The 25,316-nt window shown below is 53.0% G+C and overlaps 1 protein-coding gene across 5 annotated transcripts in view; it reads right to left on the bottom strand.

Moving 5' to 3' along the window:
* The window catches only part of PPP6R2 (protein phosphatase 6 regulatory subunit 2), a 71,688-nt gene extending 52,490 nt beyond the window's left edge, over window positions 1-19,198 (bottom strand). For 4 of the 5 annotated variants that reach the window (XR_016460745.1, XR_016460747.1, XM_090127948.1 and 1 more), the window contains exon 1: window positions 19,010-19,198. The gene's annotated coding sequence lies outside the window, so the exon portion shown is untranslated. Of the gene's footprint in view, window positions 1-17,128; window positions 17,294-19,009 lie in introns of those variants that run through there. The other variant, XM_090128013.1, reaches the window with a different exon arrangement.
* Window positions 19,199-25,316: the final 6,118 nt, after the last annotated feature.

Below are 25,316 nucleotides of genomic sequence, written 5' to 3'. Positions count from 1 at the left end.
AAAAAAAAAAATGTTAGAAAGTTATTGCTAACCAGAGGGAACGCAGGGTCAACAACTTTCCCAAACAAGCTTCCACACATCCCTTTATTCAAACAGAACAGGGAGTCGGGCTGTATGTGACAAACACCCTGCAAAGCCATCACTGGCCACCAGATAAACTTGTAATGAACTCTTTTTAATTACCCCTGCCCTACTGCGTTAGGGGTTAACAGCCCCTCTGCTCTGCAGCCCTCAGACTCAGCTGTGAGACTTGTACCTCAGTCAAGAACACGTTTGTTTTCTTGACATCACTTCAAAAGAAAGTTATAGGTTGTCAAGGAAACCTAAAAGGTCATTTTCACTTGTTCCAAGAATAATTGCAGCAACAATAGGCGTATTTCACATCCAGCCTGGGGCCCCCATCGCTATGGAGGCAGCAAGGCAGCCAGAAGAGGAACAGCTCCTGGAGTGCAGGGCTGGCACAGAGCTGGGCTGCACTCAACCTGCTCAGCCCCCACCCTGGCACAGCCTAGGGTCAGCCCAGACTGCCCTGCATGGAGCTCAGAGCTGAGCCCAGCATCACGTTACCCCATTTCAGAAGAACGCTCACGTTAAGTCTTGCACCCCCAGTAACCATCAGTACGAGCTGGGGATGGAAGGATGGAGCACAGCCCTGCCAAAAAGGCCCTGTGTGGGGGGACAGTTGAGGGCAGCACTGTGCCCTCACAGCACTGAGAGCCAACCACAGCCTGGCTGCACCCACAGCACTGCAGCCACCAGGGTGAGGGAGGGGAGCTGCCCCTCTGCTCTGTGCTGGGACACCTCACCTGCAGCACTGCGTCCAGATGGGGAGTGCTCAGCACAGGACAGACACCGACCTGGTGCAGTGTGTCCACAGGAGAGACACACAGAGGGGCCCAGGGATGAAACTGCTCCCAACGAGGAGGGGCTGAGAGCTGGGGCCGTGCAGATGGAGAAGGGAAGGCTGCAGGGAGAGCTCAGAGCAGCCTTCAGTATCTAAAGAGGCTGTGGGAAAGGAGGGGATGCACTCTTTTGCAGGCTCTGTGTCACAGGACATGAGGAGATGGCTTCCAACCAACAGAGGAAGACTGAGAGTGGGTGTAAGGAGCAAGCTCTTTGGGCTGAGGGCAGCGAGGCACTGCACAGGTTGCTCATAGAGCTGGTGCTGCCCCATCCCTGCACACAGCCACGCTCAGGGCTCTGAGCACTGATGGAGCTGTGCGGCTCCCTGCTCACTGCAGGCAGTGGGACCAAACAGCCTTTAAAGATCGCATCCAGCCCCAGTCTTGGCCCTGCAGGCAGCACAGTGTCACTCCAACCTCAGTTCTGTTCAGTTTGTGCTGGAATCCCAGCACCAAGGACAGTCCCATTGCCCATCACTGCCTGCTCCGTGGCTTCACATCCCTGAAAAAAGGAGCTCTCAGTTGTCCAGCAAATAATGAAGCTGTTACACGAGGAATGAAGGGCTGATAAATCCATTGCTCATCTTTACTTAATGACTTCCAGCTTCAAAGCCTTTCAAACAGCTGTCAGAAGGGATTGGAACACTTTTGCCGTGCAGGAGAAGGCTGGCAAAGCACCTGAGGAACTTCAGCATGAGCAAAATGTAAAGGAATCCAAGAGCCTGCAGATTTACAGTGTTTCATCAGCCAGTATGTTTGCAAATAGATATAAAATTACTAAAAACACCTTTCTTTTTTTCTTCCTTGCTTTTCTTCTTTACCTTTGCTCTTCTCTCACAAAAATAATTCCAGGGATGGAACAGCTTCCATAGGACAGGCTGAGAGCTGGGGCTGTGCAGCTGGAGAAGAGAAGGCTGTGAGGTGATGTGAGAGCAGCCTGTATCTAACAAGGAGCTGCAGGAAAGGAGGGGACAGATCCTTGAGCAGGGTCTGTGGTGGCAGAACAAGGGGAAATGGCTTCAAGTGTGAAGAGATTTAGGTTGGATCTAAGGAAAAAGTCTTTCACAGTGAGGGTGGTGAGGCACTGGCACAGGTTGCCCAGAGATGTGGTTGATGCTCCATCCCTGGAGGCTTTGAAGGCCAGGCTGGATCAGGCCCTGGGCAGCCTGATGGAGCTGTGGTGTCCCTGTGCATTGCAGGGAGTTGGAACGGATGGCTCTCAGATTTCCCTTCCAACTCTAAGGATTCTATGATTCCATTGTGTCCTGGAAAGCTCCCCAAGCCTTCAGCCTCCCAAGAACAGTCAGCTGCTCACAGCTCTGCAATACTTTGCTGTCAGCTCCAGCACCACGAAGCTGTGAGCCACACTCTGTGCATGTCTCTCATTGGGAAATCCCCTCACAAACAGAGAAAACTCCTAAGGAAAGGCCCTCAGCCAGGGCTGCAGCACACACACACGAGCATCAGGGACTGGGATCATCACTTCAGACCTTCCAGGTTGATTTTAATCACTTAAAAACCCTCATCCCACTCGTAGGCCACAGGCAGCCCTAAAACCAGTCCCACAGTTGTTGCTCTTTTCCACTTCCTTGCCTTCCAGCACACACATCATCCATCCAGCCACCCCTCTGAGGCTCAGCTGTGCCATAGGAAGCTCAGGATTCCCACAGCAGCACACTGAGGCAGTAAACAACACATCAGCAAAGGAAGCTAACAGATACTTTGGGGATTTATTGCCATATAACTCAGCATTATGACCAGTGTTCTCCCTTCAGTTCCCTCCTCAACCCTCTGCTGCCTCTTCATGCCACTGTCAAAAGGGAATTTCATTCCCTGCGTGTTTTCAGATCACCCAAAACTTCACAGAAATTGCCAAAAGTTGAACAACTGCCCAAGCACCATTTGATCTGTGGACAAAACCCAAACTCCTCTATCAAACTCCACCATCCTGTTTAACAGCACAAAGACTCTGCCCCACCAAAGCTGAAAGGTTCCCCTTCCTGACCCAGCATTGGCCTCAGTACATCCCACAGTAGCAAAATGCTGTTTCAGGCAATGATTTAAAGGTCTTCCGGGTAACCTGCAGGCTGACACCACTTCTGCAGCAACTGCCTGGCATCCAGCAGCGGCTGCCTTATCACAGCCCTTGGATTGCAGGATCACAGCCCTTCCATCAGCAACTCATCTCCCATTAAGGGAGCCTACAAAGAGGAGGGGAATCAACTCTTTGAAAGGGTGAGTGACAGCAGAACAAGGGGAAATGGTTTGAAGTTGAGGGAAGGGAGATTTAGGTTGGACGTCAGGGGGAAATTCTTTACAGAGAGAGTGGTGAGGTACTGGAACAGCTGCCCAGAGAGGTTGTGGATGCCCCATCCATCCCTGGAGGTGTTCAAGGCCAGATTGGATGGCGCCCTGGGCAGCTTGGTCTGGCATTAGGTAGGATGGCTGGTGGCCCTGCATGTGGCAGGGGGTTGGAGATTCATGATCCTTGAGGTCCCTTCCAACCCTGGCAATTCTGTGATTAACATCTTTATATGTCCACCCTTTTCTGCTCACAGCAGAGTGGGACACGTGCTGCTCCTCTGCACTCAGTGCTGACCTCACCCCCTGCTCTGTGTGCCAGCTCTCAGACATAACACCCAAACCCTCAGCAGCAAATTTCACTTAAAAAAAAACACGCGTTCTTCACAAATTCAGGTTCAGAGCGACTGCAAATTTATCTTCCTCTCCATCTGGACATCTGCAAAACGATATGCAAATCATGAGACAGATGAAATGACACGGGTAATTATAGCAGTAACCGAGACCAGGAGCTATTTCAAGCTGTTGGCCGAGCACTGTGCAGTGTTTGAGAAGAGCTGCCCCATGCACACACCAGCGTGCTGCGATGGCAGAGGCTGCAGGATGCTTTGTGAGCTGGATGTGAACTCCTTCAGCAGTCCCACCTGCAGCTCAGGAGCAGCTGGGTGTGAGCAGCACACGGCCCAGTGCAGCATGCATGGCAACATGTGGCTGAAATCCAGGGCTGTGTTTTATGGCCTAAATGCTGCGGCCTACCAAAAACCACTTGCAGCAGGCTGGAAGGCCCCAGTCGTTGTCTCAATTGGCCCCAATCACAGATACACAGAATGGTTTGGGTTGGAAGGGACCTCAAGGATCATCAAAGCTCCAACTCTCCCACCACAGGCAGGGCCACCAACCTCCACATTTCATACCAGCCCAAGCTGCCCAGGGCCCCATCCAACCTGGCCTTGAACACCTCCAGGGATGGATGGGGCATCCACAGCCTCTCTGGCCAGCTGTTCCAGCACCTCACCACTCTCTCTGTACAGAATTTCCCCCTGACATCCAACCTCAATCTTCCCTCTTTCAACTTCAAACCATTTCCTGCTGTTATCTATCCTTTCACAGAGTTGACTCCCCTCCTGTTTATAGGCTCCCTTTAGGTCCTGAAAGGCTGCAATGAGGTCACCCCACAGCCTTCTCTTCTCCAGGCTGAACAAGCCCAGCTCCCTCAGCCTGACTTTGTAGGGGAGATGATGCAGCCTCTGATCATCTACATGGCCCTCCTCTGGACCCTCTCCAACAGCTCCCTGTCTTTCTTGCACTGGGGGCTCCACACTTGGATGCAGTACTGCAGATGGGGCCTCATGAGGGCAGAGCAGAGAGGGACAATCCCCTCCCTGTCCCTGCTGGCCACCCCTCTGCTGATGGAGCCCTGGATCCCATTTGCTTTCCAAGCTGCCAGATCCCCAAACGCTGTCCTGATGCTTCTTTCCCAGTGTTAAGAGCATGCCAAGCATCACCTTGTGATCTACAGCAGCCATCCCCTGCCTTTCCACTCATTTCCCCCCTGCCAGCGTCACATCCTGCTCGTTCACACTCCCAAGCTGACACTTTCAGTCAACTATGATCCATTTTAAAGATGTGCCGAGCTGCTCAGCAACCAACAGGCTGGGGAAAGCTGCCAGTTTAATACATAACATCATGCTGCTACCTCACATCACAGGCATTTATTCCTCAGGATTTTCAGCACCAATATTATCCCCAGATCCTGGATCAGTCAGTTGTCCCAAGTCTGGCTGTGCAACACAAGCTGCACAAGGAAAGGCAGCTTCTTTCCAGCAATCCTACTTGTTAATTACACCAGCTGTGCACAGGGTGAAAGCACTGCTCTGCTGCTGGACTTTTAAGCCATGTTCTCCTGCTTGCTCCACTTCTCTTCTGACCATCATTCAAGGAAGAGTATTTCTGATTCAAGCAGACCTTGAAATAAAATCAGCAATCATTTGGGCTATCACAGTACCAGCCAAGGAAATGCCTTCCAAAACTCAACCCGATGCTCACTGGCAAGCTACAGAGCCACTAAAGCTGGCTCTGAAAAAGCCAGGAAACAGAAAGCAAAAACACCATCACCCACACTCCAGTATGAGCTCCGATCTCTGCAACTGGCACACACCCACGGGGGATGCACAACCAGAATGATTCAGTTCTCCAGCAAACAAGACTAAGGGGGGGAAGGGCTATAGGATAGAAGGGGATGGGCTCTTGGGCAGGCTCTGTGTGATAGGATTAGGGGAGATGGTTTCCAGCTAACAGAGGGAGGTTTAGATTGGATGTAAGGAGCAAGGTCTTCATGTTGAGGGCAGTGAGGCATTGCATAGGTTGCTCATAGAGCTGGTGCTGCCCCATCCCTGCATGCAGCCACACTCAGAGCTCTGAGCACTGATGGAGCTGTGGGGCTCCCTGCTCACTGCAGGCAGCCTTTAAAGATCCCATCCAACCCAAATCATTCTGGGATTGCATGAAAGAGTGCAGCCCAGCTGTGTGGTCCTGTGGGGCACACAGCCACCTCCAGCATCGTCCATGGGAAGGCTTAGAGGCATGGCAAATTCAGACACAGTCAGGATGTTTGTGTACAGCTTACAGTTAGCAGTTTTTTACCTTAACAAGGACACAAGCCAACAGATTTCTGTTCCAGGACCAGTTCCTCTCATGTCTCCTTCATTCTGCATCTCCAGAGTTCACCTGGTCCACCCCCCCTTTGTCATACCTCAGAACCTCAGAGCTATGGGAGTGGAAGGAAGCTGTGCAGCTCCCTAAGTGCAACCCCCCCCCCCCAGCAGTTCCCTGCAGCAGCTGCGCACAGAGCATCCCAGCAGGTTTGGATCTCTGCACAGAAGGAGATTTCCCCACCTCTCTGGGCAGCTGTGCCAGGGCTCTGCCACCCTCACAGCACAGAGCTCTTCCTCACACTCACACAAAACTCCCTGGGCTCCAGTCTGTGACCTCTGCCCCTTGTCCTGGTGCTGGGCACCACCAAACACAGCCCAGCCCCCTCCTCCTGACCCCAACCCTTCAGATATCCACCAGCACTGCTCAGACCCCCTCAGCCTTCTCTCCTCCATGTGCGCAGCCCTGGTGCTCTCAGCCTGTCCCCAGCAGGAGCTGCTCCAGGCCCCCACCATCTCTGCACCCTCAGCTGGGCTCTCTCAAGCAGTTCCCAGTTTGCCTGCAACTGGAGAGCCCTGTGCTGGGAGCAGTGCAGAGCTCCATGGGGAGCTCATGTTCACACACTGCTGATCTCACCACGTGCTCTGCTAACCCTGGGTTTAGGTCACCGTGAATCCCAGACGTGCTTCATTCACTTCATTCTTTCAAAAGTTATGCTACGCTATTTGCCAAAGGACAGGCAAAGTGCATCATTCAAAAAGGGAAGAACCAAACTCGTGGAGATGTCTGTGGTTTTCCAAGTACTTCACAGCTGCAGCACAGGAGGCGACCAGAAGAGCGTTACATGCTTAAGAGCAGGAACAAGGAATGAGTTGTTAGCAAAGCTAACAACTGTTCACCAATCTCCTCCCCATCAGCTCCTGTTTAGAAGGATTTTAGCCTGATCAGACTGAGAAACCCTGAAGAACAAAAGAAAAAGGTTTTAACGTAAGCTGTATGGAGCATGAATTAGATGTTGCCATCTTCTGAATGCATTTCAGCACCCTGAGCTTGCTCGTGTTGATTCTTCCCTTTTGCTGTGCCACGCATGGCTTTGGCTTCTCAAGGATTTCACTGCTGTGACCTCCCAAAGCACAGCTGCTGGCAGCACTCAGACTACTTGCACTGCAGCTCCTTCCAACCTTTTGGTGCTGAAGCACAGTTGGTGCAGTGCCACACCAGCAGCCTTCTCCTCCCTGGATTTAAATCCTCAGCATCTCCAGAAATGAGATGCTGCTCAAGAGCTCCAGGAGATTTTTCTCAGTTTCACTCTGCATTTAAGCCCAGGATCCTACCTCAGACTCACGAGGTTCAATAAATTCAAGTGCAAGGTCTGACCTGTGTCATAGCAATACCTCACCATGAGCTGGGGGATGGAAGGATGGAGCACAGCCCTGCCAAAAAGGCCCTGTGTGGGGGGACAGCTGAGGGCAGCACTGTGCCCTCACAGCACTGAGAGCCAACCACAGCCTGGCTGCATCCACAGCACTGCAGCCACCAGGGTGAGGGAGGGGAGCTGCCCCTCTGCTCTGTGTTGGGACACCTCACCTGGAGCACTGCGTCCAGATGGGGAGTGCTCAGCACAGGACAGACACCGACCTGGTGCAGTGTGTCCAGAGAAGAGACACACAGAGGGGCCCAGGGATGAAACTGCTCCCAACGAGGAGGGGCTGAGAGCTGGGGCTGTGAAGCTGCTGAAGGGAAGGCTGCAAGGAGAGCTGAGAGCAGCCTTCAGTATCTAAAGAGGCTGTGGGAAAGGAGGGGATGCACTCTTTTGCAGGCTCTGTATCACAGGACATGAGGAGATGGCTTCCAACCAACAGAGGAAGACTGAGAGTGGGTGTAAGGAGCAAGCTCTTTGGGCTGAGGGCAGCGAGGCACTGCACAGGTTGCTCATAGAGCTGGTGCTGCCCCATCCCTGCACACAGCCACGCTCAGGGCTCTGAGCACTGATGGAGCTGTGCGGCTCCCTGCTCACTGCTCTGAAGCCCTGGCAGCCTTCAGAGGGCCCTTCCAGCCCAAACCATTCCATGACCTTACAGCACAGGCTTCCAACCTTTTGGCTGACTTAAGTATTAAAGGGGAAGAGCTGGAGCAATGCTGGATGGGGAACAGGCAACTCCCCGGGCAGTGTCATGACCTCACTGCCAGCTGTGTTCCTTGCACAGGAGCTGCCCATTGAGCCACAGGAAGGCAACGTTAAAAATAAAAACACAACAGAAAATTAAAGGCAGGAAGTACAGAAGGATCTTCTTCACCAAGCTCTGACTTCTTTCCAGCCTGCTCAATCTGTAACTTGGAAGGACTCAGGCTTCCTTAACATGCACTTCTCCAAATTCATGTTGGCATCACGCCTGCCCTTTGGAGTCATGCTATTTTTGACAGCAAGAGGAAATTCAGCTTTAGGATGGAGGAGCCCTTCTGAGCAGACAGTTCTCCATCCATCCTGACAGCCAAACCCTGGCTGACTCTGCTCCAATCCCTCCCAGCATCACACCAATGAGAGCAGGCAGTGCAGAGTGCTCCCTGATGTGCTCAAACACGGGCAGGCATTATTCTAAGTACGGCCTGTTGCAAGCAATAAAGCCCTAAAACAGCAAGATATGAATCTGTCTCCTGCAGGTTTGCTGAGCCTTGATCTCCCAAGATCAAACATTGAGGCAAAGCTGTGCTTACTTTGGTGCTACACTGCAACCAGAGCTTAATACTATTGGGAAAGGCTGAGCACAAAGCCATGAGGAAAGCAGGAATTGTGTTTTCTGTGAAACAAACAGAGCTCACACAGCAAAGAGAAGCAGGCCTTTGGTGCAAGAACACAGCTCCATAAGCAAAAGCTGCAGGAAGTGAAGGAACTGAGAGCTGACCTTAATACAGGAGCACAAATGAGCTCAGAGCAGCCTCCTCTGCTCCCAAATTAACATCATACCATTGGCCCATCCCTGCCCAGAACCAACTGCTGCTTCAGTGACAGTAACACCAAGGGACATAACCCAGGAAGAGTTCTCTATGAAATCCTGCAAGTCATCGCTGCAGCTCCAGGATGCCTTTAGAAGTTGCACACCATGAATAAAACATTGATTTGAACACCAGAATTTTCACGTAGACACGTTGCTCATTCATCACTATCCTCCCTGTCCTCAGCCTGTGGTGGGACTGAGAATGCCATGCAAAGCAGAGCCCTCACAGCCAATGCACAGCCCAGCAGAGGTGCCCATCACTACCCATTCATATTGGTCTACAGCTTGATACATCCTCACTAGATAAAGAGGAGGGGAAGGGGAGGGGGGGAGGAGGGTCTCACATCATCCAAGAGGGTCTCACACCAATCATAGGGGTCCCTGAGCCCACTGTGAGGGTCCAGAAGCCCAACCTGAGGGTCTCACTCCCCAAAATGGGGATCCCAGAGTGCATTAGGAAGACCTGAGTCTGCTGTGGGGGTTTCACACTGACCATGGGGGTCCCAGAACCAATTTGGGGGGGCTCATACTGACCATGGGGGTTCCAGAGGCCATCAGAGGGGTCTTGAGCCCATTTGGGGGGGCTCACACTGACCATGGGGGTTCCAGAGCTCATTTGGGGGGGGCTCATACTGACCACGGGGGGCCCAGAGGCCATCAGAGGGGTCCTGAGCCCATTCAGGAGGGGCTCACACTGACCATGGGGGTCCCAGAACCCATTTGGGGAGGCTCATACTGACCATGGGGGTCCCAGAGGCCATTAGAGGGGTCCTGAGCCCATTTTGGGGGGGCTCATACTGACCATGGGGGTCCCAGAGGCCATCAGAGGGGTCCTGAGCCCATTCGGGGGGGGTTCACACTGACCAGGGGGTCTGTAAGCCCATTGTGGGAGTCCCATTCCATCCCATACCCCCCTGGTCCCCCTCAAATCCTGGCCATCAGTGTGGAGATGGAGGGCAACAAGGAGAAGAGGGGAGTCCTGGGGGGGGTCCTCAGACATCTTGGGGTCTTAAGGGGGTCCTGGGTGAACTGCTGGAGGGGGCTGCACTGGGGGAGCTGCACAGGTCCTCTCCCATTCCCACTGCTCTGAGGTTCCAGGATTCTGTGAGAGGTGGTTCAGCTTCTGCAGACTGCCAGGCCTGAGCTGCTGACCTGCAATTACTGAGATATGCTTATAATTATTGGGTAAAAATTAATCTTAACCAAAATAGTACTTCACCTGCTAGCCAAGAGCCTGCTCCCGTCTTCCCCTTCTGAATTAGGGATATTAATTCCTGCCTTTGCTCTTAGCATCAAACTGACAAGGGGAAGACACCTATGTTTGTAGTAAGGCACAAATGCTGTGAGAGAACTGGGTCCATCAGCACGGGAAAGGATTATTCCTTCTCTTAATAAACTGCTGCAGGCAAGCAATGAAAGCTTCCCTGCTGCACAAATATGCACACAAAATTAAGAAGTTACTTCTAATGATTCTGTGCTTCTGAAGTTCTCTAATAAAGAGATGCTATCAAGCAGCACTTCGTTTTGATCACTGACTTCACCCTCGTCTTCTATCTGGTCCAACAGCCTCACTAGTGCCCTACCCCATGTTAAGGACAGCATTTGCACAGCTCTCTCTTTTTTAAACAGAATCTGAATATTAAAAAGCTCTCACACAGGCAGATCCAAGCAGCAGAATCACAGGGCTGCAAGCATTGATTTCCATCTCCTGTAGGACTGCCCACTCCTCACCTGCAGGCTGTGATGTTTGCTACGCAGTGTTCAAGCAACAAGAAGAGCGACACGGGAAGGTGATCAGGACAGCATTCACTACATGAGCTCCAAAATAACCTGCTGGCACTTACCAGGCTGCAGGAGCATTGTTTTGCACTTGGCCTGCTGCTTCCCACACAGCCCTCTGCACCCCAACGCTGTGCTTTCTGCTGCAGACACTGCATTAAGCAATGCCACAAAGGAAGCACTGTGCTGTGCCGGCAGCATTTGCAGATTTCCTGTTGCACTTTTCAAGAGCTGTGGGCTTCAGATGCACCTCTCCCACCCACAGGGTCTTCAAACAGGCAGGAGAAACCAACACCTGTGTGACCGTAGTGCTCCTCAGCATCAATCTTGCATAAAAGTTCATCACAAAGCAGGCTGTCTCTGCAAATATAAACACAGTGCGTGCTGCAGGAGCAGAGCAGCAGCTCTGGGTTCAACTCTGACCACAGCACCAAGCAAGGCCTCACCTCACCACAGAATGGTTTGGGTTGGAAGGGACCCAAGGATCACGAAGCGCCAACCCCTCAACCACAGGCAGGGCCACCAAACTCCACATTTCATAGCAGACCAGGCTGCCCAGGGCCCCAACCAACCTGGCCTTGAACACCTCCAGGGATGGACGGGGCATCCACAGCCTCTCTGGCCAGCTGTTCCAGCACCTCACCACTCTCTCTCTAAAGAACTTCCCCCTGACACCCAACCTCAATCTGCCCTCCTTCAACTTCAAACCATCTCCCCTTGTCCTGCTGTTATCTACCCTTTCAAAGAGTTGACTCCCCTCCTGTTTGTAGGATCCCTTTAGGTACTAAAGGCTGCAATGAGGTCACCCCACAGCCTTCTCTTCTCCAGGCTGAACAAGCCCAGCTCCCTCACCCTGTCTTCATAGTGGAGGTGCTCCAGCCCCCAGATCATCTTTGTGGCCTCCTCTGGACCCTCTCCAACAGCCCCGTGTCTGATTTATACTGGGGGCCCCACACCTGGATGCAGTGCTGCAGATGGGGCCTCATGAGGGCAGAGCAGAGAGGGACAATCCCCTCCCTGTCCCTGCTGGCCACCCCTCTGCTGATGGAGCCCAGGACACCACTGCAATCACCACACAGTGACAAGGGCTCAGCTCAGAAATACACGTGCATGTCACACTCAAAGCTCACCCGAGCAGCAGCACTCGAGGCAGTTTCTACCTTCACCTCCCAGCAAAGCTACAACATAGAGCTTCTCCAGCTGCATTCACATCACCGTGAACCAGAAAAAGCATCCACTCCAGTAACAGCACGTTGTGTTCCTTGGCTTCCAGCTCACACATCTTCAGAGCTCCTCCATCCTACCCCAGCAGGCACCCAGAGTGGCCAACAGTCACTCTGCAGTGCTCTCCTTCCAGCAAGAAGTGCCTTCCACACATCAAACCATCCATCGAGCACAGCGGTCAGTGCAAAGCCATTCCTTCTGATCCTTACCAGGGACCTTGGAGACTCTCCTGCTTCTCCAAGTGCTGCCTTTAGTTCATCAGCAGTTTGGTCTGCTGTCCCAAAGGAAGCTATGGATTCCCCAGTCCTGAAGGCATTCAAGGCCAGGCTGGATGTGGCTCTGGACAGCCTGGTGTGCTGGTTGGTGACCCTGCACGTAGCAGGGGGGTTGAAACTGGTTGATCATTGTGGTCTTTTTCAACCCAGGCCGTTCTAGGATTCTATAAAAGCAGCACAGCCACAGTGATGGCAGAACCCACCCACTTGGCCGTGCAATGATGCTTTCCCCACTTGTGCTGCCACACGGAGGTGATTGATTCCCTTTCCTTCCCGAATTCCTTGTAAAAACTCAACCCCAACCCAACGCTCAACATTTGTATTGCCCCTTCTATTCTAAATCTAAAAATACATAGTTTTGTTCTCAAGAACTGCATCCATCCAGCCTAATGCTTCCTTACAGGTACTGTACAAACCAGCACTCGCACACTCCAGATCTCCACGCTAATTATATGAAAGGCTTATTTTATAGCGAATGCAATTAGCTAAAAACAAAGATGACAGAAGCAACAGGAAAAGCAGAAGTAATGCAGTTAGCTGCCTGTGTTGTAAGAGGAAACAGTGGGTACAGCATAGCATCAATTGAAAGCAAATATGCATCTCTTCCTGGCGCTGCATCCTGAAAACATCGGGCACTTTGCTGCACAATTTGGCATCCTTAAACGAGTCTGCATGTTTGTAAGCAACTCTGCTGCTTCATCCTTAACCTCTGCAGAACTGAGATGTGTGGAATAGTACCCAGGACTGCTCAGAATTACCTTTAGAAAAGGAAAAGGTTTGTATTTCCAATAGAAATGGCAAACTTCAGCTTCCTCTTCATGCTGCCACTGAAGGGACACAAAGAAACCCACAGCTCACAGCCTGTTGATGATCCAAGCCACCACACTGCTCGTCCTCTGTGTGTCCCAACCCATCTCCAAATCCATCCGTGCTCATCAGGCACATGGCAAAATCTCAAGTTTGCTCCAACTTATTGGTCTTAAAAAGTTATCTAGATGGCTCCCCATCATTTAAAGCTGCTGCTTTCCACCTCAGACCTATCGGTGAGTTATGAAAGAGGAAGAAGAATCACCAAGCAGAGCTGAGGGTGTAACACAGCACCAAACACCCATTAACCATTCAGTCCAAGAGGGCAGATGCAGTGGGGTGAGGTCTCCAGCACACACAGATCTGAACAGCATCGATCCCACCAACAGCACAGATATGCATTCTATAGATGACTAACCTCAATTAGTCACCCCATCTCCCTCTGTGGTGGGAGAGAGATGATGAGCACTTCTGTGGCAAAACTCTATTTTAGACTTTGGCATTAGAAGAAAATAAGCATCTTTTTCTCCTTGTTGACTAAGAAGGAATCCCAAAGTTACCTCTGATGCTGGTGTTTACATCACAGCTGCACTGACCCCCAGCCCAAGGGAAATGAAGGCAGGGTCTGAAACACAACATTATGGAAACAAAGGCTGAGAAACTCTTGGGAGGAAATAAAAAGACAAGAGAGCACTGAGCGTACACCATGGACAATGGAATGCTATGAAGAGGTGCTGCAAAGGACTGACAGAGTGCATGGATCATAAGAAAGAACTGAGCACTATGGAAAAGAATCATCCATGTTCACAACTAAAAACACCACAACAAAATCACAGAATGGTTTGGGTTGGAAGGGACCTCAAGGATCACGAAGCTCCAACCCCCCAGCCACATGCAGGGCCACCAACCTCCACATTTCATAGCAGCCCAGGCTGCCCACGGCCCCATCCAACCTGGCCTTGAACACCTCCAGGGATGGACGGGGCATCCACAGCCTCTCTGGCCAGCTGTTCCAGCACCTCACCACTCTCTCTGTAAAGAACTTCCCCCTGACATCCAACCTCAATCTACCCTCCTTCACTTCAAACCATTTCCTCTTGTCCAGCTCTTATCTACCCTTCCAAAGAGTTGACTCCCCTCCTGTTTGTAGGCTCCTGGAAGGCTGCAATGAGGTCACCCTGCAGCCTTCTCTTCTCCAGGCTGAACAAGCCCAGCTCCCTCAGCCTGTCTTCATAGTGGAGGTGCTCCAGCCACCAGATCATCTTTGTGGCCCTCCTCTGGACCCTCTCCAACAGCTCCCTGTCTGATTTGTACTGGGGGCCCCACACCTGGACGCAGTGCTGCAGATGGGGCCTCATGAGGGCAGAGCAGAGAGGGACGATCACCTCCCTGTCCCTGCTGGCCACCCCTCTGCTGATGGAGCCCAGGATCCCATTTGCTTTCTGACCTGTAAGAGCACACTGCTGGCTCCTGTTCAGTTCTTCATCCACCAGGACCCCCAGGTCCTCCTCTGCAGGGCTGCTCTCAAGGACTGCTCCTTTCAGTCTGTAAAGATGCCTGGCAGGCACATAACACCGGGAGGGTAACGTGCAATAGAGTTGACCTAAAAGCCATCATTTAGAGCTCCCCAGTTTGTGAAACAGAGTTCTGGTTGAGCACCTGCTGACCACAAACTGGGCACTGTGCAGCTCAGGAGCTGAAGTGTCAGTGCTTCATGAACTGTTTGCTATGCTGGGTGTGATTTAATGCAATACAAACTTGTTAGCGCTGCTACCTCCCCGCACTGAGCCGCCTGGGGTGCGGAGCCAAAGCAGGCAGCAGAGCAGCAGCCTTCTGACACAGGATGGGACGAACCAAGAATGCATTGCACTGCAAACTCAGAGTAATCAAATGAGAACCACACCTTATTTAAATGCAGACAGAGAGCTGCTCTCTTCCTCCTCTCCTCTGTGGCCACACATCCTTGCATTCTCCTGCGAGCACCTCCAGGGATGGGGAACCCTCAGCTCCACCTCAGGGTGAAGGAATTCCCCTCCCACCTGACCCCAACCTCCCCTCTTTTCATTTAAAGCCATTCCCCCTCATCCAGCTTCCAACCTGAGAGCTTACAGCCTCAGTCTGCCCTCTAAAAATTGCTTCAAGAGAAAAGAATGACATCACATGGGGTACCCAAGGATCTGCTGAAGGAATAAAACGAATCAGTAAGCAACTATGGAAGCACAACCTTCCTTATCCAGCCCATGTGGGATTACGAAACTGAAGCAACCCACAGGTCCTGCCAGGTGATCCAGAATAAAAACGAAGGAAAAAACAAATAACATAGATGAGAACTGAAGGCATTTATCAGAAAACCTCAAGATACATCCACCAGACGTGCTCTCTGTTAACATAAACCTACCAAAGAAGACAGCACGAAGGCTGAAGCTGAAGTGCTGTGCTCCTTTCCCCCTTCCTCCAGCAGTGCTGTGCAGCGTTGTCCTGCTCCCTCTGCCTCGCTGCTATCACTGCTGATTCTGCCCAATAAAATCACAATCAAAGCGATTTCATAAATGCTCTGTAAAGCAGCAAACTGCAGAAGTGAGAGGGGAGAAGGAGAAAAAAAAGGGCTTCCATGGGCACAACTGAAAGAGCAGCAATCATTTGCCAGCAGAACAAAAACCTTCAGTCCAAGCAGCTGGGACGCTCGGTGAGTTTTGCCAGCAGCACAGATCACATCTCACCCCACCAAGCAAAGCTGAAGCTGGTGGAAGTTTCTTCCTTTGCCCAGGTAAGTGAAGAGTCCGGAGCTGTGCCTCGTGGCTTAAAGAACTCCTTGAGCTTTGCCCTTTAACCACAATGATATTTTCTCACGCCTTCCTGTTTCCCCTTCTGTACAGCAAAGAGTGCTTCAATCAGTGATGTCACGCTTCCAACTTGCAGACCTGAACTCCACACGTGATGTCTGGCATCCAAATTCTGCAACAAATCCAAGCTTTGCTAATCTGGTAATTTTCACCTTGGTTATGAAGCTTGGTTTCCCCATTATGTATCTGTCTGAACTTCCCCCAGGCCGGAGTTAACACACAGGTAAAAATAACCAAGGCATGTAGGAATAATGTCAATATTGGCTGCTGCACTGCTGGCTGCCTCAGCAGATCAAAACAAGGAGTGGGGGGGGGAGTGGGAGGAACGCGGGGAGGAAGGAGGAAAGCACAATTAAAGAAACAAGCAGCTCAGAAACAGCGCGGGCAAGGAACGATATATGTTTGTTTCTAATAGCACTGAGTCAAAGAAGACACTCAAAATCCCTTGCCGGTCACACAGAGGCCCCATTCTTCCCCAGATCCTTCCATAAACCCACTCACATCCATGGATTTCCCACGGAGAGGAGGTAATAAGCAGCCCAACGGATTCCCAAATCTATAAAACGTAATGAAGGACAGAAAGTGCTGCCCCATCAGCAGGGCTGAGAGCAAAACCACAGCCCGGCGTCTGCCTGCACAGACAGAGCACTGACATCACTCCTAACACAGTCTATCAACCCTGCTCTCCTCAATTAGGTTTCCAATCAGCTCCCATCCATCCAACCAAGCGACCGGAGCTCCCCATGAGTTCTCCTCCTGCTGAAGCTCCCACGAGTGCCGTGAGCTGCTCAGCTCTGCTTCACTCTGTGCCTACCCACCTCCTGTGCCACCCAGCCCATCATTTCCCCATCCTTCTGGTCACTCTGCTGTTGTCTCAGGAACATTTCCCACACCAACACACTCTGTTATCTCCCAGCATTCCCATTCACCCATTTTCACGGTGCTGCTCCCAGCTATTGCCCTTTGGGCACCAACATCTCAGACTCCAAGCCAGCGCGTTAAGAAAACACTTCTTGATTACATACACAAATCCATTTTCTGCAACGTATAATCCACGGCTTTCACACTTACACATCACAGGCCTCGTTACCAGAAGCAGAAAATTAACAAGCCCATCTCCCCTTTAAACCGAAATGACTTTCTGTGCTGGAATCTTGCAGCACTCACACCCTGCTGCCTCGCAGGAGAGGCACACAGTTTTGGTTTCTCTTTGACACTTCAGCTGACAGCCAATAAATGCCAGAAGCAAACATGGAAGGAAGAGTTTCTTCCACGGGGCACGGGAAAACACCATCAGCTGCAGCTGGGATGTCTCCCTTATGAGGAGAGAGGCAAGGAAGTGCTCCCACCTCCTGTGCTACCTGGCAGGGATTCCAGCCATCCATCCACCATCCATCCATCCCAGTTGGTCCCCATTCATCCCAGCACAGAGTTCAGCTTCAGATATTCCCTCTGCAGAACAGGCGCCGGCAGCAGCAACCCGCAGCTCCCTAGCATGACTTTCAAAGCTCTGTCTGCAGACGAATGCAATGGGAATAAAAAGCGTGCGCATCTAAAGATAGCAAGCACCCTCCGTGATTCACTTCTATCCGATGGCCTCCAACGGCTCTGAACTATGAACTCAGAAACACAGCCCAGCCCTCCCACAGCACAACCACAGCTCCGCCGAGCGCTGCGTGCTCCCATCTGCTGCCTTCTCCTTGCGTTTGTGCAGGGCCAAACATCGCTCCGGTTCCACCCATCCCAACCCCACCTCCCACCCATCCCCAATGTCCCACCCATCCCAACCCCACTGTCTCACAATTCCAACCTCACCATCCCATCCATCCCAACCCCACCGTCCCACCCATCCCAACCCCACCATTCCATCCATCCCAACCCCACCATTCCATCCATCCCAACCCCACCATTCCATCCATCCCAACCCCACCGTCCCACCCATCCCCACTGTCCCACCCATCCCAATGCCACCGTCCCACAATTCCAACCCCACCGTCCCACCCATCCCAACCCCTCTCCCATCCATCCCAACCCCACTGTCCTATCCATCCTAACCCCACTGTCCCACAATTCCAACCCCACTGTCCTATCCATCCCAACCCCACTGTCCCAAATTCCAACCTCACCGTCCCACCCATCCCAACACCACCGTCCCACCCATCCCAACACCACCGTCCCACCATTCCAACCCCTCTCCCATCCATCCCAACCCCACTGTCCCACAATTCCATCCCCACTGCCCCATCCATCCCAACCCCACTGTCCTATCCATCCCAATCCCACCGTCCCACAATTCCAACCCCACTGTCCCATCCATCCCAACCCCACTGTCCCACAATTTCATCCCCACTGCCCCATCCATCCCAGCCCCACTGTCCTATCCATCCCAAACCCACTGTCCCATCCATCCCAAACCCACTGTCCCATCCATCCCAACCCCACTGTCCCATCCATCCCAAACCCACTGTCCCATCCATCCCAATCCCACTGTCCCACAATTCCAACCCCACTGTCCCACAATTCCAACCCCACTGTCCCACAATTCCAACCCCACTATCCCACCCATCCCAACCCCACTGTCCTATCCATCCCAACCCCACCATCCCACCCATCCCAACCCAGGATCTCCCCTCAGGTCCCCATCCAACCTGGCTTTAACCCACCGAAAGAAAACCAAAACCACTCAAAGCCAAGGCGTGACGAGCAAAGCCGTTCCCAACCCCAAACTGCTTCCTCCTCTCCCAACCCCCTGTCACCCCCAGCGCTGCCGTGCGATCGCCCACAGCCAAAACTGCTGCTTCCCACGACACCGCTGTGCGGGTCGCTACAGGAGTCGCTCCACCACCCTCCCGAAGCTTCACATCGTTGTTACCCCATTGAGCCGAGCGGCGTTTAGGCCGACAAACACCGAAATAACGACAACGCCTCTCCCTTCTTTTTTTTTTTTTTTTTTTTTTTGGTTCATGCTCCCAACCTGAGCTCCGAAACAGCATAAACCGACACCAGCATAAAAAACCTTCTCGTTTCGGTCACCCCAAGCCTTCCCGCTTCCTCCTATGACTGCGTGCCGGCACGGCCCCTCCAGGCCCCGCAGCTCCGCGATCAACGCCCCGCAAATGGCAGAAATAAGAACGGGGGCCGAAACGGGGCGCTGCTGACGGAACCCTGAGGGCGGAGGAAAGCGCAAGGCCGCGGCCCGTTGACAGCTCGGCTCCTAAGGGTTTCTTTACCTGTTGTCGATGAAGGGTCCCGGACGCTGCCCTCCGGCCCGCGGTGAGGCGCTGCCTGGCTGCGGGGTTCCCCGCGGGGCATAGGGCCGCGGATCGACGAGGGGCGGCGCGGCCGGGGCTGCGCTGACAGCGGGCGGCGGGAGCAAGGCTGGCTCCAAAATGGCGGCGGCCCCGGGGCTGGACTGAGCCGAGTGGGGGGGGGGGGGGGGGAAGGCGGGGGGGGGGGGAGGGAGGCGGGGAGAGGGCGGGAAAAGGGGAGGGGAGAGTGAGGGGGGGTGAGGGGTGTGTGTGTGTGTGTGTGTGTGGGGAGGGGGGTTCGGGGGCACAGCATGAGGGGGCGTGAGGAGATTTTGGGGTTGTGAGGGGATTTGGGGGGTATAGAATGGGGGGGGGAGTGAGGAGATTTTGGGGGGGCACAGCATGAGGAGATTTTGGGGTTGTGAGGGGATTTGGGGGGTATAGAATGGGGGGGGGAGTGAGAAGATGGGGGGTTTGAGGGGATTTTGATGGGGCACAGCATGAGGAGATTTTGGGGTTGTGAGGGGATTTGGGGGTACAGAATGGGGGGGGAATGAGGAGATTTGGGGGTTTTGAGGGGATTTGGGGGGTAGAGAAGGGGGGGGGAATGAGGAGATTTTGGGGTTTTGAGGGGATTTGGGGGGTAGAGAAGGGGGGGAAATGAGGAGATTTGGGGGTTTTGAGGGGATTTGGGGGGTAGAAAAGGGGGGGGAATGAGGAGATTTTGGGGTTTTGAGGGGATTTGGGGGGTATAGAATGGGGGGGTGAGGAGATGGGGGTTTGAGGGGATTTGGGGGGGCACAGCATGAGGGGGTCATGAGGAGATTTTGGGGTTGTGAAGGGATTTGGGGGCACAGAACGGGGGGGGGAGTGAGAAGATGGGGGGTTTGAGGGGATTTGGAGGGGGGCAAAGCATGAGGGGGTCATGAGGAGATTTTGGGGGTTGTGAGGGGATTTGGGGGGGCATAGCATGAGGAGATTTTGGGGTTTTGAGGGGATTTGGGGTGTACAGAATGGGGGGAGTGAGGAGATGGGGGGGTGTGAGGGGATTTGGGTTGTGAGGGGATTTGGGGGCTGGGGGGACACAGCATGAGGAGATTTTGGGGGATTTGGGGGGGCACAGCATGAGGAGATTTTGGGGGATTTGGGGGGGCACAGCATGAGGGGGTCATGAGGAGATTTTGGGGTTGTGAGGGGATTTTGGGGGTACAGAATGGGGGGGAAGAGATGGGGGTGTGAGGGGATTTGGGGTGTGAGGGGATTTGGGGGGGCATAGCATGAAGGGGGATAAGGAGATTTTGGGGCTTTGAGGGCATTTGGGGTTTCAGAATGAGAGGGGGAGGAGATGGGAGGGGCTGAGTGGATTTTGGGGTTGTGAGGGGATTTGGGGGTACAGAATGGGGGGGAGTGAGGAGATGGGGGTGTGAGGGGATTTGGGGGGGCACAGCATGAGGAGATTTTGGGGTTGTGAGGGGATTTGGGGGGTACAGAATGCGGGGGGTGTGAGAAGATTTTGGGGTTGTGAGGGGATTTGGGGGTACAGGCTGAGGGGGGGGATGAGATGGGCTTGAGAAGATTTGGGGGGGGCACAGCATAAGGGGATCATGAGGAGATTTTGGGGGTTGTGAGGGGATTTGGGGGTGGCACAGCATGAGGGGGTCATGAGGAGATTTTGGGGGTTGTGAGGGGATTTGGGGGTGGCACAGCATGAGGGGGTCATGAGGAGATTTTGGGGGTTGTGAGGGGATTTGGGGGGGGCACAGCATGAGGGTGGGTAAGGAGATTTTGGAGGTTGTGAGGGGATTTGGGGGGTACAGAAAGGGTGGGGAGGAGACGGAGGGGCTGAAGGGATTTGGGGGGCACAGCATGAGGGGATCATGAGGAGATTTTGGGAGTTGTGAGGGGATTTGGGGGAGTACAACGTGGGGGGGGTGAGGAAATGGGGGGTGAGGGGATTTTGGGGGGTACAGCATGGGAGGGAGAGGAGATGGGTGGGCTGAGTGGATTTGGGGGGAGCACAGCATGAGGAGATTTTGGGGTTGTGAGGAGATTTGGGGGGTACAGAATGAGGAGGGAGTGAGGAGATGGGGAGTGGGAGGGGATTTGGGGGGGCACAGCATGAGATTTTGGGGTTGTGAGGGGCTTTGGGGGCACAGGCTGAGGTGGGGGTTGAGGAGATGGGGAGTGGGAGGGGATTTGGGGGGGGCACAGCTTGAGGGTGTCATGAGGAGATTTTGGGGGTTGTGAGGGGATTTGGGGGTACAGGCTGAGGGGGGGTGTGAGGAGATGGGGGCTTGAAGGGATTTGGGGGGGTACAGCATGAGGGGATCATGAGGAAATTTGGGGGGTTGTGAGGGGATTTGGGTTTCAGGCTGAGGGGAGAATGAGGAGATGGGGGGGCTGAGGGGATTTGGGGGAGGGCACAGCATGAAGGGGGGTAAGGAGATTTTGGGGTTTTGAGGGGATTTGGGGGGTACAGAATGAGGGTGGGGTGTGAGGAGATGGGGGGGCAGAGGGGATTTGGGAGGGGGCACGGAATGAGGAGATTTTGGGGTTGTGAGGTGATTTGGGGGTACAGGCTAAGGGGGGAGGTTGAGGAAGTGGGGGTTGTGAGGGGTTTTGGGGGGGCACAGCATGAGGGCGTCATGAGGACATTTTGGGGGGTTGTGAGGGGATTTGGGGGGGCACAGCTTGAAGGGGTCATGAGGAGATTGAGGGGTTGAGAGGGGCCTTTTGGTGTTGGGGGTGGGGTCACAGTTTGAGGAGGAGGATGAGGGGCTGTGGGGATGTTGAGGGGTTGAAGGGGGGGGAAATGTCTCTAGGGGTGCTTGAGGGGATGGGGGGAGCCATTTGAGGGGGGATGAGAGGGTGTGAGGGGATTTTGGAGGGTGTCTTGAGGGGCCTGGGGGGGGTTCACAGCCTGAAGGGGGGGGTGAGGGGCTGAAGGGACGGTGAGGGGATGGGGAGACAGAGGAGGGTCTGGAGGGGATCTCAGTCTGAGGGGGGGATGTGAGGGGAAGAGGGACTGGGGGGGGGGTACTCAAGGATGTTGATGATTATTCAGTGTTCTGTACAACAAAACTGTATGCAGAAATTCAGTGCCTCTTTTAAGGCAAAATTCCTAAGGATTTTCAGCGTTTTGTGCTTAACCAGCACAGTAATTTCACCCAGTTACAAACGTTTGAATTTGCTTTTAAACATGAACACCTGTGAATAAAAAACAGTTTGCTGTTTGCGTAGTTTTATGTCCACCTGGGCTCAGTACTGAGCATTTCAAAAGTCATAGAATCACAGAATGGCCTGGCAGAGCCAGAAGCACATTTTAAATCCTCCGTGTTTTTGTTCCAAGATGAGCTGAGGAAATTTCTTGCAAAAGCTCCGTGTTTAGACAACATCAAAGCCAAAATACTTGGGGGCACGTCCTCAGTTTGTGCACATGGGCAACAGATATCAAAGCAGGGATCAAACGCCAGCCCTTCCCTCAGATACCACAGAATCACAGAATGGTTTGGGTTAGAAGAGACCTCAAGGATCACGAAGCTCCGACCCCTCAGCACATGCAGGGCCACCAACCTCCACATTTCATAGCAGCCCAGGCTGCCCACGGCCCCATCCAACCTGGCCTTGAACACCTCCAGGGATGGACGGGGCATCCACAGCCTCTCTGGGCAGCTGTTCCAGCACCTCACCACTCTCTCTGTAAAGAACTTCCCCCTGACATCCAACCTCAATCTACCCTCCTTCAATTTCAAACCATTTCCTCTTGTCCAGCTCTTATCTACCCTTCCACAGAGTTGATTCCCCTCCTGTTTGTAGGCTCCTTTTTGGTACTGAAGGCTGCAATGAGGTCACCCTGCAGCCTTCTTTTCTCCAGGCTGAACAAGCCCAGCTCCCTCAGCCTGACTTTGTAGGGGAGATACTCCAGCCTCTGACCATCTTTGTGGCCCTCCTCTGGACCCTCTCCAACAGCTCCCTGTCTTTCTTGCACTGGGGGCTCCACACTTGGATGCAGTGCTGCAGATGGGGCCTCATGAGGGCAGAGCAGAGAGGGACAATCCCCTCCCTGTCCCTGCTGGCCACCCCTCTGCTGATGGAGCCCAGGATCCCATTTGCTTTCTGACCTGTAAGAGCACACTGCTGGCTCCTGTTCAGTTTTCCACCTACCAGGACCCCCAGGTCCTTCTCTGCAGGGCTGCTCTCAAGCACTGCTCCTCTCAGTCTGTATATATGCCTGCAATTCCTCCAGCCCAAGTGCAAAACCTCACACTTTGTTGTGCTGAACCTCATTAGATTCACCCATGCCCACCTTTCAAGTCTGTTGAGGTCCCTCTGAATCCCCTAGGCGTAAATTTGGGCGTCAGGCTTTCCAAACACTGCCAATGAGATCTGGCTGCCTTCTGGGGCATGTTGTAAGGCCCTGTGCAAATAACAGAGCTCAGAAGCACACAGAATATAAACAGCAATCAGCACTAAGAGCGGTGCACCAACATTTCTTGGCTGACAGCACCTTGCACGTTCCTCCGGTCTGCGGGGTATTTACGCTTCTGCTTTTGTCTGGGGAATATTACCCTGACTGGCAGTGCAAGAGAAAAGGCAGACAAATAGAAGCAGAAATGCAAAATATCCTGCAAAATCTGGTAGGCCGGCACTCCTGAGAGCTCTGATGCAAAAGATAATTATAGATGAAAGTGTGAAGGTTGCGAAACGTTCTATTTACTCAGGTTGCTTAGGAGCCGTGCACAAACCACACACCAGCCCTGCACAGCACAACACGAGGCTGAGGCTGCAGGGAGGATCAGATCTTCAGAGTTCTCAAGTTCTGCGCAACCTTCATTGCCCAAATATGGTCCAGCAGCATCAGGGAGCTTAAAAGGCCAGAAATGACGGGCCTGTAATTCACAGCAGCTTTGCTGAGAGCAGCGCAGCGCTGCGAGGCTGCTCAGTTTTGCTGGGCAAACGCTGCTTTGTGGCTTCGCAGAGGGCGGCGGAGCCAGAAGCACATTTCAAGTCCTCCGTGTTTTTTTGTTTCAAGACGAGCTGAGGAAATTTCTTACAAAAGCTCCGTGTTTAGACAACATCAAAGCCAAAATACTCAGTTTGTGCACATGGGCAGCGGATATTGAAGCAGGGATCAAACGCCAGCCCTTCCCTCAGATACCACAGAATCACAGAATGGCTTGGGTTGGAAGGGACCTCAAGGATCACGAAGCTCCAACCCCCCAGCACAGGCAGGGCCACCAAAATCCACATTTCACAGCAGCCCCGGCTGCCCAGGGCCCCATCCAACCTGACCTTGAACACCTCCAGGGATGGACGGGGCATCCACAGCCTCTCTGGGCAGCTGTTCCAGCACCTCACCACTCTCTCTGTAAAGAACTTCCCCCTGACATCCAACCTCAATCTTCTTTCCTTCAATTTCAAACCATTTCCCCTTCATCCTGCTGTTATCTACCCTTTCAAAGACACCCCATGACGCAGAGTTCTGCACCCAGCCAGGAACTGCTTTCCAAGCAGCGCAGAGCTGATTTCACACGTGTTGCTCCCGGTTTGCCAAGCAGAAAAAAAACGTACTGCGAATAAAAGGGTAACCAAAGTACTGACAATACCTGAGAAGTGTAAAAAAACAACAGCTGGAAGGCTTGAATTAATAGTGAAAATGCACCCTTCATCCAAAGAGGGACGGACAGTCGGCACAGAGCCTGCATTCATCCAAGCTCTCTTGTTATAGAATCACACAATCAAAGAATGGCCTGGGTTGAAAAGGACCACAATAATCATCTTGTTTCAACCCCCTGCTGTGTGCAGGGTCACCAACCAGCAGCCCAGGCTGCCCAGAGCCACATCCAGCCTGGCCTTGAATGCCTGCAGGGATGGAGCATCCACAGCCTCCTTGGGCAACCTGTTCCAGTGCATCACCACCCTCTGTGTCACGTCATCATAAAGGTGAGGTCTAACAGCCATAAATGCACGACAGGCAAGGACTGGGATATTTTAGCTTGGAAAAGAGGAGACCTGGTGACTCTCCAATACTTGAAGGGAGCTTATAGACAGGAGGGGGAACGGCTGTTTATGAGTGTGGATAGTGATTGGACAATGGGGAATGGTTTTAAACTGAGATGGGAGGAGGTTGTTTGGATATTAGGAGGAACTTTTTCACTCAGAGGGTTGGAACAGGTTGCCCAAGGAGGTTGTGGATGCTCCATCCCTGCAGGCATTCAGGGCCAGGCTGGATGTGGCTCTGGGCAGCCTGGTGTGCTGGTTGACCACCCTGCACACAGCAGGGGGGTTG

Source organism: Phasianus colchicus, chromosome 1 (assembly GCF_987193195.1).
Source record: "Phasianus colchicus chromosome 1, bPhaCol1.hap1.1, whole genome shotgun sequence".
Classification (NCBI taxonomy): domain Eukaryota; kingdom Metazoa; phylum Chordata; class Aves; order Galliformes; family Phasianidae; genus Phasianus; species Phasianus colchicus.
The sequence above is the reverse complement of the archived record's forward strand: the minus strand, read 5'-3'. Positions and strand labels throughout refer to the sequence as shown.